Here is a 19,345-nt window from a genome sequence, read left to right as displayed (position 1 = left end):
TACTGCACGGAGATAGCGAGGCTGCCGTGAAACCTCAAAACTCCTATAAAGTGGGAGCAAATACGGGTCTTCAGTTTTCTGCAGATAATGTGCGTGTGTGTTCATTTTAATGGTTCTCGTCGTGTTTTTAATTTACCTGACCTGTATGTGAGCGACACCATACTACATTATAAAGTCTCATCCTGGTTTATAGGGTTCATTTTGAGTGCGAATTGCCTTACCTGAGAGTCCTGAAAGCCAGAAGGCGCTGGATATCATGAGCTGCCTAGCCATGGGGAGCAGACAGGGCGCTTTTGCTCCCACTTTGTAGGAATTTTGTGGTTTCACTGCTAGACTGTGGGTGCACACGCTATGGATCGGCGAGATCTTATTATCTGCAAATTACTGATGCAATCCACATTGAGGGCATTAGGCTGGCCACTGGTGGCTACGCCCAGTCTCGAGGCTGGTGAACCGCCACTTACAACCCACGGTGTTTCAGGCATTCTTTACAGCTTCGAATTCACTTGCATACCATACCATAGCTCATCCGCCTCTGGAACACCTCTTCTCCAATCGTCCATAAGCAACAAGGATGTTCGCGTGCAGCATGTGCTGGAGTGACTTGATGAGAAGCAATTACAACCCAAAATCCAGTGTTTTAACCATCTGCCTATTCGGTTACTGCAGACACCCAGGATAAATTTAGATTTAGTGCAGTACAGGAAAGGCTGCCCTCCTGCATATGTTTTTAACATGGTATTTAAGAAGATTTTAACTAAGCATTACTACTATGTATCTGTCGTTACGGATCCCTTGGATGCTCTGCTGTTTTGCCTGATCGTGTGCTCAAGGTCCGGCTACCTCAGGATTTTACATCTCCTCGACGCGGAAATATACGCGACCTGGAGCAGATGAGATCTCCTTCAAGTTCTAAATTCTATGTCTGTTCCGATACTCTGTGTGGCCTTCACTCTCTACAACAATTGTACCCAGCAGACACAATAGTCCAGAATATCCAGGGTGCCGTCAGCGAACAACAACGGCTGGGGCTGGAGGCGTCTTTATGCTGAGTGCCAGGGCGCTTGGGTATTGTGGGGAACAAAAGAGCAGTTATAGTAGCTAATGAAGTGTGTCGCGATCCTCAGCTAATTCGGTGTACCATCACCCTGCACCTTGTCGTGTCGCTGCTCAGATATAGAAGATTAGCCAAGTAAAGCACGTGGCGTACCTCCTTTCAGCCACGTGAACGGGAATTTTTAAACTCGTAGTTGTATAGGTTCGGTTATGTGCCGTTTTATTTTAAATGTGTTATTAAATTACAATTTCGAAGTGAAACTGACCGCCACCGTATTTGAACGTTTCCACAATCCTTATCACGTGTTCTGCCCTGCGGGTTTAGCGGACGTTTCAGTTCTTATATATATATATATATATATATATATATATATATATATATATATATATATATATATATAACCCAAATGGTCATTCGAAACAAAAAATCGATTACACATTGGCTCTAAAACGCATACCCTAAGAGCTAAGAACAACTCTTTATCTTCGATACTATGAAACAAATCTCTTCTACTGCAAACTCTTTGCTTTCCATATTTTAGGAAGCAGTAGTATGGACCAAAACAAGATATAATGTCCAGTAAACATGTGCTCTAAAATGCATACCATAAGAGCTCTGTTCTCATGAACAAATTCTGAGAAACTTCCAGGCAGATTAAAACTGTGTGCCCGACCGAGACTCGAACTCGGGACCTTTGCCTTTCGCGGGCAAGTGCTCTACCAACTGAGCTACCGAAGCACGACTCACGCCCGGTACTCACAGCTTTACTTCTGCCAGTATCCGTCTCCTACCTTCCAAACTTTACAGAAGCTCTTCTGCGAACCATGCAGAACTAGCACTCCTGAAAGAAAGGATACTGCGGAGACATGGCTTAGCCACAGCCTGGGGGATGTTTCCAGAATGAGATTTTCACTCTGCAGCGGAGTGTGCGCTGATATGAAACTTCCTGGCAGATTAAAACTGTGTGCCCGACCGAGACTCGAACTCGGGACCTTTGCCTTTAGCGGCTGCCTCCGCTGCAGAGTGAAAATCTCATTCTGGAAACATCCCACAGGCTGTGGCTAAGCCATGTCTCCGCAGTATCCTTTCTTTCAGGAGTGCTAGTTCTGCATGGTTCGCAGAAGAGCTTCTGTAAAGTTTGGAAGGTAGGAGACGGATACTGGCAGAAGTACAGCTGTGAGTACCGGCCGTGAGTCGTGCTTCGGTAGCTCAGTTGGTAGAGCACTTGCCCGCGAAAGGCAAAGGTCCCGAGTTCGAGTCTCGGTCGGGCACACAGTTTTAATCTGCCAGGAAGTTTCATATCAGCGCACACTCCGCTGCAGAGTGAAAATCTCATTCTGGAAATTCTCAGAACTTTTAAGATACGAATTTTAGAACACATATTAACTGGACTGTTTTTCCTAATTTTGACCCAGATTCCCAAAATATTGAAAGCGAAGAGCTTGCACTAGATGAGATTTGTTTTACAGTATCGAAGTTCAAGAACTACACGTAGCTCTTAACGTATGCATTTGAGAGCCCACATTTACTTCAGGTTTTTGTTTCGAACGGTCATTCCTGTCATATCCCTCACTATTGACCATCACTTCTGAATCACCATATGTACCGGTATATATTAAACTGAACATAGTTGTGCTGTTTGACTGTGTTCATCACACCTGGTTTTACCGAAAATTAGAAAGGTAGTATTTCTGGCTTATTGGCTTACGAGTAGAATACTACTACAAAATCTCAGTCATCCATAACAATTCAACCTACCCTTTCGAAGATTAAAACTATGCGAAATACTTGCATTGAAGATACTATCCTCATCAGGTGCTGGAGAGGTCTCTCTCTTAATTAGTATACTAGGGATAACAGCCGATTTACCAATTCATTTTAAGCGACCTGATCTCACAATGAAGACTGCGGTTATAATAGCAAGTACCAAGGCTGAATGTCATGGCGATTGTGAAATCGGAGATGGGTGAGGAACTGAACATGGAGATAGGAAAGGAGTAGATGGTCACAGAGAAAGGGTGACGAGATGGAAAAAGGTAGAGAGAAGAAGGTGATAGACAGTGAGAGACATATATAAACATATATCCAGCTGTTACACAGATTTAGCAATTGCAAAGCGTTATTGTTTTTCCTACTTTTATATTTAGCTCAATAACTATTAAATACTACAGATCGGAACTTAGGCAGATTCACAGCCCAATTCTTCATGTCCTTTTCTGTGTGTGGAGGGGGGGGGGGGGGGGGGGGTAGGCGGAAGTGCTTCTTTAGAGCATATATGCGCTGCACACCGAGGTCATCAGCGCTCTTACACATATTTAAACAAACGAATATGGATAAAATATAAAATGGCTAAAGTAGCTGTCACACAGGAGGAGGAAACCCTTAAAATGTCATTCATTCATTCGCTTCAACCTCACTCGCGTTGACCCACTCGAATATTCTATCTCACAGGCCTTAAGACGACGGAGAAGAATAAAAGGTGCTATACAGAAGTAAAGCCACAAAAGAGCTAAAAGAAAGGCACAGGGAAATGTGATTGGCCAACCATTTACAAAACATGGTTGAACCAGTCATCCTGTTAACACCCCGTGAAATTTGCAGAAAAAGTTGGATATATCACGAAACCTTAACAATCTATCCACATTCGTTTCAGTGTCACTTAAAATAGAGGCAGAACTGTCGGCAGATGTGCCGTTCCTCAGGTCTGTAAATAAAACAAAGTCCAGTAAAATGTGGCACACAGTGTTCCGTACGCCACAACCATCGAAAATTAGAGGGTCCTCTCACGGGAGCTAGAAGCCATGCGTCATAGGCCTGTGGCCTAGACGAAGACATTGTTGGTGATGTCTTGATTGGGCCCCATGTTCTTCCACCTACGCTCAATGTAGCACGTTATCATGATTTCATACAGGATACTCTACCTGTGCTGCTAGAACATGTGCCTTTACAAGTACGACACAACATGTGGTTCATGCACGATGGAGCTCCTGCACATTTCAGTCGAAGTGTTCATAGGCTTCTCAACAACAGATTCGGTGCGGTGACCGAGGTATTGGTAGAGGCGGACCAATTGCATTGCCTCCACGCTCTCCGGACCTCAACCCTCTTGACTTTCATTTATGGGGGCATTTGAAAGCTCCTGTCTACGCAACTCCGGTACCAAATGTAGAGACTCTTCGTGCTCGTATTGTGGACAGCTGTGATACAATACGCCATTCTCCAGGGCTGTATCAGCGCATCAGGGATTCCATGCGACGGAGGGCGGATGCATGTATCCTCGCTAGTGGAGGGCATTTTGAACATTTTCTGTAACAAAGTGTTTGACGTCAAGCTGGGACGTTCTGTTGATGTGTGTTTCCATTTCATGATTAATTTGATTTGAAGAGAAGTAATAAAATGAGCTCTAACATGGAAAGTAAGCGTTTCCGGAAACATGTCCACATAACATATTTTCTTTCCTTGTGTGTGAGGAATTTTTCCTGAAAGTTTGGCCGTACCTTTTTGGTTTTTCTCAGGTATATTCTTCCTGTTTCTAAAACATTAAGAATATGTGTGAGAGATATCATTTGGCTAATGTCTTACATGTTCTCGTCTCATAGTTGAAGCTGGCAGAGAAAGTAACTAACAGACATATTTTCACATTAGAGAACATCACAGAACAGCATTTTCTTTCAACAGAAAACGTGCATCTTCCTATCAAAAACATATATGTCCATTCAAATGTATATTACAGTATCATATAAAAATCTGGAGTAAACCTGTCAAGAAATTTTGTAGATCTTTGCAAATAACTACCTATGTCAATCCGACTGTATGAGAATACTGTGTAACAGCTAGAAGCAAGTTAGTTAATAATTCTTCGGGATTTCTGAACAATATTAACCAATACCTTGTCCTTACATCATAGTATCAAATATCTGTTTGGTAGTGGGTTCGCAATCCATGTCGAGAGTTTTCTAAGTAAGAATGAACGTCCGTGTATAACACGGGTGTCGAACATATAGCCCGCAGGCAACGACGTGGCCCACGGCTGCAAAGAATCCGGCCCGACAAGCCCCACGAGGCTGCTGTTCTTTCACACACAGTAACAAGCGAGGACACTTTTTTTAAAAATTTAAACTGCTTTGCAATTACGAAAGGGCCCAAGCAAACATGCATTTGGGGCGAAGGGTTGGCCGCCCACGCGCTACCCTGACAGCTGCCCCCTGCCAGCCCAGCGCGTCTCCCCACGAGAGGGTCGTGCGGGCGCTGCGTCTGTCACAAAGGCCACACGTCTGCTTTCCTGTTTCAGTTCAGCACAGCGGCGGCTCGTGGGTACACATTCTGGTTGTTCACAAAGTTTTATATTCAGATAAATGTGAGAGGGCGAAATCAATAGCATATGCTGCGTAACAATTGAACTTGTCCACATATACGATAACGTTGAGAGCTGAAGAAGTGAGTTAAAATATGTGATGCAGCTGGGACTTTTTTTTGTTCGGTATTGTTCGTTGCGTTTGGTCTGGGCGGACGGTAGAAGACATCCATCAAGTTGATCGTTCATTCATTTACTCAGTTTTTTTATTACAGAGGGCGAGCGGCCCTCTGAGCGAACACGCTGAGTTACCGTGCCGGCATGAGCTCGAACCCGATACGATAACGATAACGTTGGAAGCTGAAGAAGTGGATTAAAATTTGTGCCGCAGACAGGACCCGAACCCTGGTCTTCTTACTTATCACGCAAACGTGCTGACTATTCCACCACCACAGCTTCATAGTCGACAGAGCTGCACGAACTACCCACGTAAAACACCCTTCCCAACACAAATTCCACTTCTTCAGCTTCCAACGTTATCAGAGATAAATTAGAGACTTAAATGTCTCAGGGAAAATTTAATTTACCATCTATTGTCAACTTTTTATATAACTTCAGCCGCTGTCCATAATGGTTCAGATGGCTCTGAGAACTATGGGACTTAACATCTGAGGTCACCAGTGCCTTAGAAATTAGAACTACTTAAACCCAACTAACCTAAGGACATCACACACATCCATGCCCGAGGTAGGATTCGAACCTGTGACCGTAGCGGTCGCGCGATTTCAGACTGAAGTACCAAGAACCGCTCGGCCACACCGGCCGGCGCTGTCCATAAAGATAATAATAATAGACATAAGTTGTCTGAAAAAGAAGAAGAACTTTTTTGTGAATTTTTGATGTTTATGGTAAGAACGAAACTTTGTTTAAACTTTCGGCAGGTACTTTCCGTTTCGCATTTTTGTGTAAGTGGCAGCTTTCCGCTTTTTTATTTTTTGGAGAAATGTACAAGACCCTGATTAATGTATTATTTAAAGAATTAACTTCTGGGCTGAATATCAGTCATTCTTACGTTGCACCCATATAACAACTTACGCTTATTATACACCTCTTTTTGAAATGTAAACTTGTGGTCACGCTTATTTGATTTTATCACTTTCTCAGATAACGAATCTGATCTAGAATGCCCTAGATTCTTTGCGGCAAACTTTTCCCGGTACTTTTCTTTTCTGTTAGCGCTTAATACAGGTTTGCCGCGCTGGGTAGCCGCGCGGTCTCGAGCGCGTTGCCCACTGCTTGAATACTGCTCAGCAGTGTGGGATCCGCACCAGATAGGGTTGATAGAAGAGATAGAGAAGATCCAACGGAGAGCAGCGCGCTTCGTTACAGGATCATTTAGTAATCGCGAAATCGTTACGGAGATGATAGACAAACTCCAGTGAAAGACTCTGCAGGAGAGACGCTCAGTAGCTCGGTACGGGCTTTTGTTAAAGTTTCGAGAACATACCTTCACCGAAGAGTCAAGCAGTATATTGCTCCCTCCTACGTATATCTCGCGAAGAGACCATGAGGATAAAATCAGAGAGATTAGAGCCCACACAGAAGCATACCGACAATCCTTGTTTCCACGTACAATACGAGACTGGAATAGAAGGGAGAACCGATAGAGGTATTCAGGGTACCCTCCGCCACACACCGTCAGGTGGCTTGCGGAGTACGGGTGTAGATGTGGATGTAGATGTAGGTACGTGCCCCTCCCCTCCCCCTTCCCCCCCCCCTCCCCCCGCCTCAGAGGTTCAAGTTCTCCATCAGGCATGGCTGTGTATGTTGTCCATAGCGTAAGTTTTATTAGGTTAGACTAAGTAGTGTGTGGGCTTAGGGACCGATGACCTCAGCAGTTTGCTCCCATAAGACGTTTCCACAAATTTCCAAATTTTTAATACTGGTTCATCCGATTCCTGCACAGAAGGCAAGCAATTCCAAAAACCAGCTGCCATTTGCGGAAATGACTAAATTCAAGTAGTGCTCCCTACCAACAAGGTCACTTGACTGGAATACAAATGAAGCGCTGAGAGCCATAACAACCAAAAGCAAACCCTCTGCGGGCCGCATATTTAAACGAAACCAATGAGGCAGCTTTTCGTGAGTTTTCATATGTACGTACTACGTGGGCCTACAGTACAGATAAATCCGACCCACCATAACATCAACGAATGTCAGAAGCATGACTAAATGCCACAATCTCACAATCGACTATGATGTGATTTCTGGTTCTGAGCGCCTCAAATTGATTACATCACGATAAAATCCAAAACTTAAGGTGCTATATGTCATTCAGAATTACACAAAATAGATTTTTCGATCAGAGTAACTATAATACGAACTCATTCCTATCTAATTTTACTATATAGTAACTGAAATCGTATTTTTTTGTAGTATGCTAGCGTGCACAGTGATTTATGCCACGCGAATGGAGATAAAAGTCTGCTGCAATGTGCTACCAACTGGTGGCATTGATGTAAACTTGTAGTTAAGTGGTAAGGGCTAACTGTGCATGCTGTGATCCCTGCATAGTATTTCTCAAATCCGTGGGCATTTGTCCCATAAAGCAGTTACGTCGCGCCTGTCGAGCATGCACGGGAGCTGCTTAAAGCGTGCACAAGTGAAGGTGTGTTCGCTTTACATGTTACCAAGTTTCAATAGAGGAGAAATATGTAGCACAGTGCGTTAGACTTAACGCCATGTATTTTATACTACCGCATCTACATTACGTTTAATAGCATTCAAAGAAAATTAACCAATAAATTCGGAAGATGTCAAAAGCTAGAGTGTTCTCGTGCTCTAGCGCTCTTACGCGGCAGCCGCCGCTAGTTCAATCAGTCAGACTTACTCTGTGCTGTTGCAGTGGATGGGCGTTGCTTAACAGTTACCTCCCAAGATTGCCTATTTATTGTCGTTCGTGGATTTGAGGAAAGGTATGTAAATACATATAATTTAACTTAATTCAGGAAAAAGTTTTGTTAGTCAACGTACTATAGCGGTCGTCACGAAAATATACACATCCATGTCATCTCAACGTGCTACAGCATTGCCACTCAGTGATAAATTCAAATGTCAATAAAAATTCCGAAAAAAGTATTTTTAGTCAAGAATATTTTACACATAAGAATTCTTGCCAGCTGCTACGAAAAGCAATAGACACTAACGTTACAAGAAATTTTGACGAAAAAATTATTTTTATAATTCATCCTGTAGAAAATACAGAACCACTGACATTTGGACTGAAAATAATATATGAACATTATCGAAGCTTCTATATTCATATGACACATGTTTTAACTCAAAAGATAATAGTATTCAGGAATAAAAAATAAAATATCGTGAGAGGTGTGAAACGGTTACACCTGTGTAACGACAGATGTAGTTGGGCCTTGTAGAAACTTCCAGCGGGAAGTTATTAAAAAGACTAAGAAATTAATTTTGGTAACATTTGAGGCATTATGATTGTATCATGTCAGGTATGAACGAATTTTAATTACTTCAGAGACTCCGTCCTCTACCCTCAACACAGTGTGGTGTGCGTACTGTAAGATCTCCGGTACACACACCATCAAATTATTTGGCTTGTCGCTCTAACGAAGTAGGCGAGTGTCAGCAATATGTCTCGTGGTCTTATCGTGGCGTGTTTATCTTCTCTCAGACGATAGATATGCCACTTGCACGCTTAGAGTAGCAGATTGATGGTGACCAACTTTAAACAGAACTTGATTAATTTTCACACACATTTATTAAAATAATAAAAATTATAGACTTTATGTAACTTGATTCTGGATGCTGTTTGCAATTGACAATCTGAAGTTCCTTTGGTTTTGGTATGTTAATCTTATTCTCACATATCTCTGATACTTGACAAAGTGTCTATTCATTTATCTTCATGGCTATGTACAGGAATATGATAATCTTATCAGGCGCAGACCGAAACTTGACTACAGACTAATGCAGACTTGATGCAGACTAAGGCAGACTGACTAATCGTTATAATACCTCACGCGTTCAGGTATCACTACATGAGTGTGATCCGCGAGGAGAAAAGGTTCTACGTTAGCAGCAATCTCATTGGCTGCGTTACATATTAATACGCAGATTGGCGGAAGCAGAATTTGGTCCGTCTCTAAGACAGCGCCATCTCGTAGTGCGGAGACGGACGAGCGTTGCGCCTGCGCTGTTGTGCTTAGCGGGGCGCGCTCTATTGGGAAAGTTGTGTACGCTCTGACTACGCGGAACTATGTACACAACATACAGTTACCTTCCTCCAGAAAATGTTTTATTTCGGCTCTTTCTGACTCTTCCTCACTGCACCTATCACCCAGATCGCCTATAAACGCTAATCAGACGTAACTGTATATACTTGCAGGCTAATATTTCCATCGAAGTCGAGCAAAATATATTTTTGCTTGTGACTTTGTGGAACACAAGTTTTGTCAAATGACTGTTATCCACAGCATGTAGTAATTGTATTTTACACAAATTTTCGCTCTTGTTACTGCAGTGCCTCAGCATTTCATCAGAAAATATTGTCCATCGTCACACTTTCTGAATCAAAAAGCAGAGAAAAATGAAGAGCAGAGGTCTCAGAGCCGGAATAATTATCTTTCTCATGGAGATCTGTCTGTATTTAACTAGCCGCCGGATAATGTCCTCTTTCGTAGTATCTAAATACAGTTCTACAGACTAATTCTACACTCTAACTTCTTGTCGAACTTGTTTACATTTATATCCCTTTCTTGTAGAATCAATGCAGGTGCTGCCCATGTTACTGCTCTCTTAGTATGGAATACAATCGATTCCGAAATACCACAAGGTTATGTTGCCTTTGTGTGATCTAGAGAAAAATATTACTTATGGCTTCTTCACTGTTGGGAAGATCAGTAAAAAAAGGCTTTACTACGTTCGATACGACAATTTTGGATTGTCTTCGAATGTCTTTTCGCTCTGTACACACACCGACCGCTGTAGCACTACCCGTACATCATTGCTCCTGCATTTCGATAAGTACCGAACACACGTCAGCGCACCGTTCCATGGAAGACTGAAATCACACGTAGATATGAAATATACCACGGAAACACAAAGAATCCAACTGGTGCTGACGAACTGTACTCTTAACAGTTTATAGGCGGCGACAAAGCTATGAGGCTGGTGAACTATAGAGCTTAACGCTAGCGGACTTCAGGGAGCAGCTGTGACTTCCAGGTGTTTTGTTCGTGTCGGTTACTCTAAAACTAAAAACAAAACGTTCTTATGACGTAGTGAAGGTGGCTGTATGCGTGGCCACGTGTATATGCGCTTATAATGGGGTCGTACGTAAGTTTTCGACAATATGTGGCCGGCAGTATAGAGGTGGGGCCGGGTATGCTTGCCTGCCATATGTTCGCAATGTTTCTGAGATTGATGTGAGTTGTCGATATGAGTTGTATTATGCCGCCGTGATGCATATGATATCGCTTGTGCTGTGAACATGTAAGTGACGTGCACTTAAGCGGCATTTAGGACATGAGTGGAACCCTGAGCTATATCCTGATGACACACACAAATGAAAATGCTATCTGACATTAAAATCAAAGTTGGTCGCAACCAACTCTAGCCACACGACAAACAATAGATTCGAGTGATTTGGAAAATTAATTAATTTACTCATAAGAAAAAATTCATAAAAGAACATTCATTGTAATTTCATCCCTAAAAATGGCATGTAATTATTAATATAATCCAGGAATTGTTCACATGAATCAAATATTATAATAAAGTACAAGTGTGTGAACTCTGTGAATAAGAGCAGCTTGTAGCAACATTCCTGAAAATAAGACCTGTTCTAAGGAATTTGTTTTAAATAGAAGGGAACACTAATTATTGGACCTGTGAGCATGGAAACGCTATGGATGGGCTAACAAGCAAACTACCAGGTAAATGGTGTAGGTAACTGGATAATACTTGAAACAGAATCATTTATTTCTTAGGACATTGATATAACATATCTATATAACTGCTGTTGACTGGTAACTACGAACGATTGCTATACGATTTACAACAGAATCTCTTAATCTAGAACCGCGGTCTTAATAAGAGGGGGACGGGAAATGTTTAATACTCGCATTCAGAACCGCATTGTTCCGCGGTGCTAAGAAACGATTAAATAAAAGAGTAAATCTGAATATCACGGTTGCATTTAAAATTGAGCCTACGTTCGGAGAAACAGCATCAACGAGGGCCACACATACACGCTTACGCGCTTAACATTAAATCACAAACCACAAATACAATAGAATAATCCGGACAGGATATATTCAGTAATCCAGAATCAGAGCAATAGGTAAAGTCTAGGACAGAGACAGGGGGCCACAGGAAAGTTAGGCCACGTGGTTTGAGGAGAGACTATTTCTATGTTCCGTTGCCAAATTTTAGCAACATTAAACCATGCGGCAGCGAACAATTAACATTTTACAGAGAACACATTTGACTAGACAAAGGGTAATGGCAGAGGGCCAACAAACTCTAATATTAACCCACGTGGATGGTTTCCAACGGACATATAGTGATGAAACATCAAAAGGACACAGAGAGACAAATATTATCAAGATTCAGAAGAGATGGGAATGCATACACAGGCAGTCGCAGGCACAGAAACACTCAGACTGAACCGAGGGCGCACTTCCTGCGTGAGATCGCTGCAACATATGCAACCCCTTGTGCTACGTTCTTCTTACGAGCGAAAGTCTGCCTTAGGAATCAAACTGGAAGACTGTTTTGCTGGGTCGCAGCAAGGAATGCTTGGCTTTTTCAGTCTTTATAAGACAAAACACGAGGCCAAAAGCTGCACAAGGTGCATGTTCAATGACAGTGAATTACAAGACGCTCCCCTCTCGCTATGAGACAAAGCGCCACGACGTTAAATCAACTCACGCCTCTTCGAAGAGACCTCGGCTGCAGAACCTCGGAGAGCTGGAAGTAGACCGCCCATCTCACACTAAAACGTCTCCCACACAAGCCCGTGGCCAGGAAAACGCAGAGATGAGGCTTCCGCCACCAACCTAACACCGGTAACTTTCACACAAAGGGAACAAGCCTACCTGCAAACTACAAGGGCTGGCCATTCTGTAAGACTACCGCTGATTGTCTGCAGCAGACTAAAACACTGTACAGCACAGTGAAACACACACATATTCATTCACTCACACATGGCAGAGAGTTTTGGAATAGGAGCACAAGGGATAAACATTTTATGGAATCATAGTCGTGAGTTGGGTTACATATGAAAACATGGAATACTTATAATGGCATTAAAAGTGCATTTGTAAGTCTGAAAAGAACCATCATAACAGCCATATGATGCTTACAAATCTTAAACAGGCTACGACTTGATTGAATCATAATTCAGTCTTCTCTAGTACGAAATTTAGCAACTAAAACACCCGAATGTTCTGTAGGATGCAAAGTGCACTGGAAAGCAAATAAAGTGGTAATGAAAGGGGACATAGAACCCTTTCAAATATCTAAGACACACAGTTTTAATCTACTGGATAGTTTCATATCAGTGCACACTAGGCTACAACGTGAAAATTTCTTTATTTTTGCAGCTACTGTTTAGTATCCACTCTTTCGGATATGTTTACCTCTGTCGCACATATCTTGCGTCGACTTCCATGGTGTGATATAGGTGGGATGGTGGCAACGTTGCCTCAAAATCATGCTCGTGTACAAACTATAAAGCCTCGGAAATTGATAGTACATTGTAAACTTGTGAATTGGTGTGAAATTGTACATATATCTGCCTCTCTCTCTGACGCACATTTAGTTAGGAAAAATGAATTCAATTTTATTATAATTCACGCTTGTTAGATGGGCGTTCACCTCACCATTACTTACTTACCTACATTTAATTTTGGTTTTTGATCAACCATGGAAAAACGGAAAATAGGCTCAGAATGTCGTGCATTCAAAGCGAATCGTCCTGAAGCATATTTCGTGATTGAACAGAATGGATACATACTGTGTCTCGTGTAATGAAAGAATATCAGTTCGCAAAGAGTACAGCATAAAGTGAAGTTATTGTACGAAGCACGCTTATAAGTACGATGAATACAGGGGTCAAATAAGAATCGACTGGAACAACCGATTGAAAAAAATACAACCAGCCAGAAGAACATGTATAAAATTCCAAAATAAAACTCAGAAACTGTGATAAAATTGAGCTTTTGCCATAATAAGAAGACCTTTATATGATGGAGAATTTAAAAAAGAATGTTGGGAAATATTTGCACTAGCAGAGTGTCCAGAACAGATTTCATTAGTGAAAAATACAGGCTTTTCACATAAAACCGTAGCACGACGAGTTGGCAACATGGCAAAATACATTGAAATTTCGCTAAAAACACAATTAGAGGAATGTGTGTTTTACAGCTTAGCGCTCGATTAAAGTGCTGATATGTCAGATACAGCCCAGTTGGCTATCCTTGTGATAACCGGGAGTCCACACCTGGGAAAGTCGGGCCGCCTAATTGCGTCTCTTTTCAGTTGACGCCACGATGGACGACTTGCATATTGATGAAGATGAAGGCAACACAACACCCAGTCCCCTAGGGGAGAAAATCTCGGACTCAGCCGGGAATCGAACACGAATCTAGTGGATGACACTCAGAAGCGCTGACCACTTAACTAAGGATGCAGTGGGATTGACAGAGATCTACACTCTACTCGAGGTATTCCTTGATTTAAGCTCAATGGAAGATACAATAATAGGTCAAGAGGTATGTGGAGAAGTAGTCAGTTGTATGGAAAAGACTGATCCACTACAAGGAAAAAATATTTCCAACTTAATAACAGACAGCACGCCAGCCATGAAGTAGACAACAAACGGATTTCTGACGCTGATGTGTAGAAGCATGACACACAACATTGTAAACCAACACCAAGAGCAACTCTGTGCCAATGTTCTCGATATGAGGAATATGATGGCAAATGAAATATGGACTGTCAATTTCGTATGCTCAAGAAGACTAATTCACAGGCAATTTCTGATCTTCCCAGCGGAAGTAGGCAGGGGAATGATGATATCAGTTTCACTGGCTCACAATATTAGAAATGGGCACACAGTTTTATCCTCGGTTGGGAGCAATGAAAACCCTTATGACTGGCAAAGGACAAAATGTCAGATTTTTGGAGATTGAACAATGGTTGATCGACCTGGCTCTTGTATTTGGTATAACTAAATATCTCGCCGACCTATATCTAAAACTCAAAGGTAAAAATCTGCTATGTGTAGAAATGTATGGACATGGAAATTAATGGTGTCGTCAGACTCAGAGTTGAGATATTAAAAGCTTTGACTGGTTTCGTTGTCTAGGGGCTGAGATACGTAGTTGCCGCATTACAATACTGCTGAGTCTACAGTATACAATATGAATATACACATGAATCGAATGGTCGAAGGTTCCTATCACTCGGCAACTGCGAAGTTTGAATGTAACATATAAATTTATAAATGAAACATTGCAATTAAGTAAAATATGCAGGTACTATTTTTAACGACTTTGAATGGTGAGTACGATAGCAGAAGTACCTCCGAGAATGCCGTTTACTACTGCAAAACACTTATTGGTGTCAATGTTCCAACAATGAAATAAGATATAAGTTGAATAACAGGGAAACAATAGATTCTTACTTTACGTAATTAGTTATGCACAACATAGCTAGCGAGATATTAACTTCTAAATGCGTACTACGTCTTCACTGCAGAGGCCACGTAAATCTCACAAGTGCACAAGATGGCACTACGAAATATCTCCCACGACCATGCGCATCTGCTCAACACTCACCAAGTATTTCCCACTTCCATCCAGTCTCTCTATTGACTTGGGTAGTCGCCTACCATAGTAACGAGTGCTGTGATTGGCTAGAGCGCTCTCACCACGTCTCCAAACCAATGAACACTCACAAAGATATTGAAACACATACTAAACACTGCATGTACATTTAAATAACTTGAAACTAAATAGATATTTCTACGGCTGGACCATAAACACGATCTAATACAAATTATTAAAAGCATAAACAAATTAAATAAACATATATCAAAGGAATAGCAAGGTAGGCCAGTAGCCTAATGTCTCTGTGCTGCCTAAAACACCTTAAATATTTGATCAATTTCTTCATGAATTGTATATATCGGATACAAACAAAGAGGAATAAATATATTTATAAGCACGCTGCTACCATTTTTCCATGTAAGTGTGGAGTACTTGTGGCCAGACGTCATCCATGGTAATCCGCCTGTTCGACCCACAATGACTCACGGACTATTCAAGTTACACGCTTGTAATTGATACCAATTTAGGTTCATACTAATAGCTTTCTTAAGACACATCGATCGACAAAATCTGATGAACTGTTTAGATTTTGGAAATTCGTTGCTGGGTGTTATTTGTATAATTTAAAGTCAGATACTAAACTTTACTAGTTTAAAGATATTGAAAATCTGATCACACCATCAGAATCGTCGTGCAAATAATGGTAATGCACACGTTTCTTTTTAAACTATCGTGATTTCTCTTGCTATTATTAATTTCTACATGATCTGTGAAATGTCTGCCATTATGATTTCACAAAGTCCGCCATCTTTGGCACTCCCAGCATACAAATCTCCTTCATTAACACAAAGCCTATTCCTCGACACATGTCAACATGGAATTCGCAGCCACGAGGTCAGCCTGGACAACGCAATGGGGCTACCCCTTTTGCTCCGGCTAATGTTTAGCACCACGTGGTTGCTGACGTGCCCTGGCTTGCCTAGCGGCCCATGCGGCCACGACAACTATGGACTTACAATATTTTCAGGGCGCCACAACTCGCCCATTACTTCACAGCGTTCAAGCATTTATTAAAAAGCTTATCTTGTTTGTGAAACACATAGCTAAAATTTCTACCACTGGGATACACTGTCTACGTGAAATCAAGATACACTGGATTTCAACAAGTACGTATCTCCGCTGCAAAAAATAAAGGATGACTGTCAGCAAAGATTCACGGAAATCAAGAGCCTTTTATGAAAGTACCCCACATCTTGTTAAGGTTAGCAACTCAGAGGCTCAGCACTCGTTTGCCGAGTACAGGCTTGGCGACAGTGGGGTTCCTTAGCTGGGGACTGGTAAGCGCAGCCAGTCCTCGGTCACTGCAAGCTCTGGTCATGCTTCAGCAACCACCGTTCGGCGCGGCGGTGGAACGTTGTCTGTCACAGAAAACAGGGATCTTGGCTTGAACTTCCGGATCGCGAGGATGGTAAAAACCTCTATAAAAACACCTCACTCTCAATTTGTGCTGAATGCTGATGACATGCATGGCTGCCGATGCGGAACAGTCGTTAGTGGGCAACCTCTGGGGATCATGCCGCACTTCAGTTGTGTAAGGCTTACCTAGAGAGATGGGGCTCTGTCTAGGTGCTCGTGGGATAAGCGTGGATTTTGCAAAATGTGGTCTTCCCCCTCTCAGCAAAAAGGTCAGGCAGCTGGTAAGTACCTTCCAAAACATCAGACGCGTCTGTTGTCGCTAACGTTCCAGAGCTCCCGGCTCCTCCAAAGATTCAGTCTGGTCCAAAGTCCAGCAGTGCCACCAATACTGCCGCGGTTTTGGCATGAAGCCAAGCCAGGGCAAAAAAATGGTAAGCCAAGCGTCCAACACTGATGGAATCAGGAAGTAAACAGTCCAACGAGGTTCACGTCATAATATCTGACGTGTTTCTTCAGTAGAACTAATGGACATCGATGTCTTACTGGAGCCATCATCTCACCAAAAGACTGAACCCTCATCCATTACAGCCTCCCTCCCTCGGCACAAAGACAAAGTGAAAGTGCAACCCCATACCAGATGACTCCCATTTTACAGTGATTCAACCATCTAGGGCAGGAACGCCCCCTGTACTTGCGTTCACAAGAAATACATTTTAGAGCTACTGACACCCCTGTGCTACGCCGCTATATCTTTCACCTGACTGGGGACAGAGCCAAGGAAGGTGTTGCTGTGTTTGTCAATAACGAGCATGACTCTTTTGCTCTCCCTCTGGCTACTCGACTTCAAGCAGTTGCTTTCGAAATTCATGGGTGTCAGAGGAAAACTGTTTGCTCGCTACATCTACTGCCACAAAATGCAATAGACTCTGGGCCGTGATAGATATTGCGGGAAAACTCCCACGACGCTCTGTCGTACTGGGATACTTGAACGGCCATCATGTTTTGCGGGGCTCGACCTCTACGTGTCCTCCGGTCGGGTTTTGGAGAGCTTCATGACGAGAGCTTCATGAGAGCTTCATGACGAGAGCTTCATGACGAGAGCTTCATGAGAGCTTCACGACGAGAGCTTCATGACGAGAGCTTCATGAGAGCTTCATGACGAGAGCTTCATGAGAGCTTCATGACGAGAGCTTCATGAGAGCTTCATGACGAGAGCTTCATGAGAGCTTCATGACGAGAGCTTCATGAGAGCTTCATGACGAGAGCTTCATGAGAGCTTCATGATGAGAGCTTCATGAGAGCTTCATGACGAGAGCTTCATGAGAGCTTCATGACGAGAGCTTCATGAGAGCTTCATGACGAGAGCTTCATGAGAGCTTCATGACGAGAGCTTCATGACGAGAGCTTCATGAGAGCTTCATGACGAGAGCTTCATGAGAGCCTCATGACGAGAGCTTCATGAGAGCTTCATGACGAGAGCTTCATGAGAGCTTCATGATGAGAGCTTCATGAGAGCTTCATGACGAGAGCTTCATGAGAGCTTCATGACGAGAGCTTCATGAGAGCTTCATGCGTCCTCAACACACGTACTCTCAACTATTTCTGTGCTGCTAATGGGTGATTCTCAGCCATCGACCTCTCTTTCTGGTCTCTAGCCCTCGCAGACTCTATTCAGAAGGGAGCAGATTGATGACCTTCATCCCAGTGACCCCCACTCGGCATTACCTGCTAGATGAAGCAATCCCTGAAGACAAGCAACAAAAATGGTAGGTCAGCATGGATAAATGACGCTGTGCAGCAAGCTGCCTGTGGTTCAACATCGCAACAGCATCCAGGAATGAGTGGACCACATCACATGAGCGACCCATCATGCTGCTGACTTATCTATTCCTAAGTACTCAGGTCTTCTTAGGAGGGAACTGTACCCTGGGGGATAACTGAGTGTGGTTCAGCCATGTAAGACAGGCGTGCGGCTCTTCGACGATTTAAAAGCCGCCTTACAACAGACATCCTCACAGCCTTTCGAATAGCAAGACCTAAGGCTCGATGCTTAGTTAAGGAGAGCGAGAAAATGTCGTGGCAAGCGTTAGCCTCTTTTTTCGAAAGTATGGAGAGTCATACGAAGCATTTCCGGTAAGCACAGTCGTTTACCAATAGCAGCACGGAATCACCGCTCAGACGACGGCAGAGTATTTTGCAAGAACCATTGCCAATGCGAGCCAGGATCCGACGCTACTGTGCGACTGTGAGGGAGGCAAGCTGGATGTCAGATCGAGTAATGCTGAGGCCTACAACTGCCTTTTCTCCATGCGGGAGCTGGAATCGTCTGTGACTCTTGACACTGCATTTGGTCACGACCAAATCCGGTATGCTTTGCCATTTGCCAGCAGTGTAAAAGGATATCCTCCCAGAATCTTTTAATCTTATATGACTTCCCAACTCGTGGAGACAGGCAGCTCCTTCTCAAGCGAGAAAAGGACTACACGTATCCCTGTTGTTATCATACTTAACGATCTGTGTAGGATAGACACTGGCGCAAATTGTTAACCGTCGTGTGCACTGGTTGTTAGATATCATGCAGCTCCTTAGCCGCTCTCGCGGTGGATTCAGGAGATTTCGGTTCACTGTCGACAACGTGGACGAGCTAGAGGCGGCTATTCAGCAGGCTTTCCTACGTAAACATTACTATAGTGTCTAAACATTCGTAGTGGTGTC

Source organism: Schistocerca gregaria, chromosome 8 (genome assembly GCF_023897955.1).
Source record: "Schistocerca gregaria isolate iqSchGreg1 chromosome 8, iqSchGreg1.2, whole genome shotgun sequence".
Taxonomy (NCBI): domain Eukaryota; kingdom Metazoa; phylum Arthropoda; class Insecta; order Orthoptera; family Acrididae; genus Schistocerca; species Schistocerca gregaria.
The sequence above is the reverse complement of the archived record's forward strand: the minus strand, read 5'-3'. Positions refer to the sequence as shown.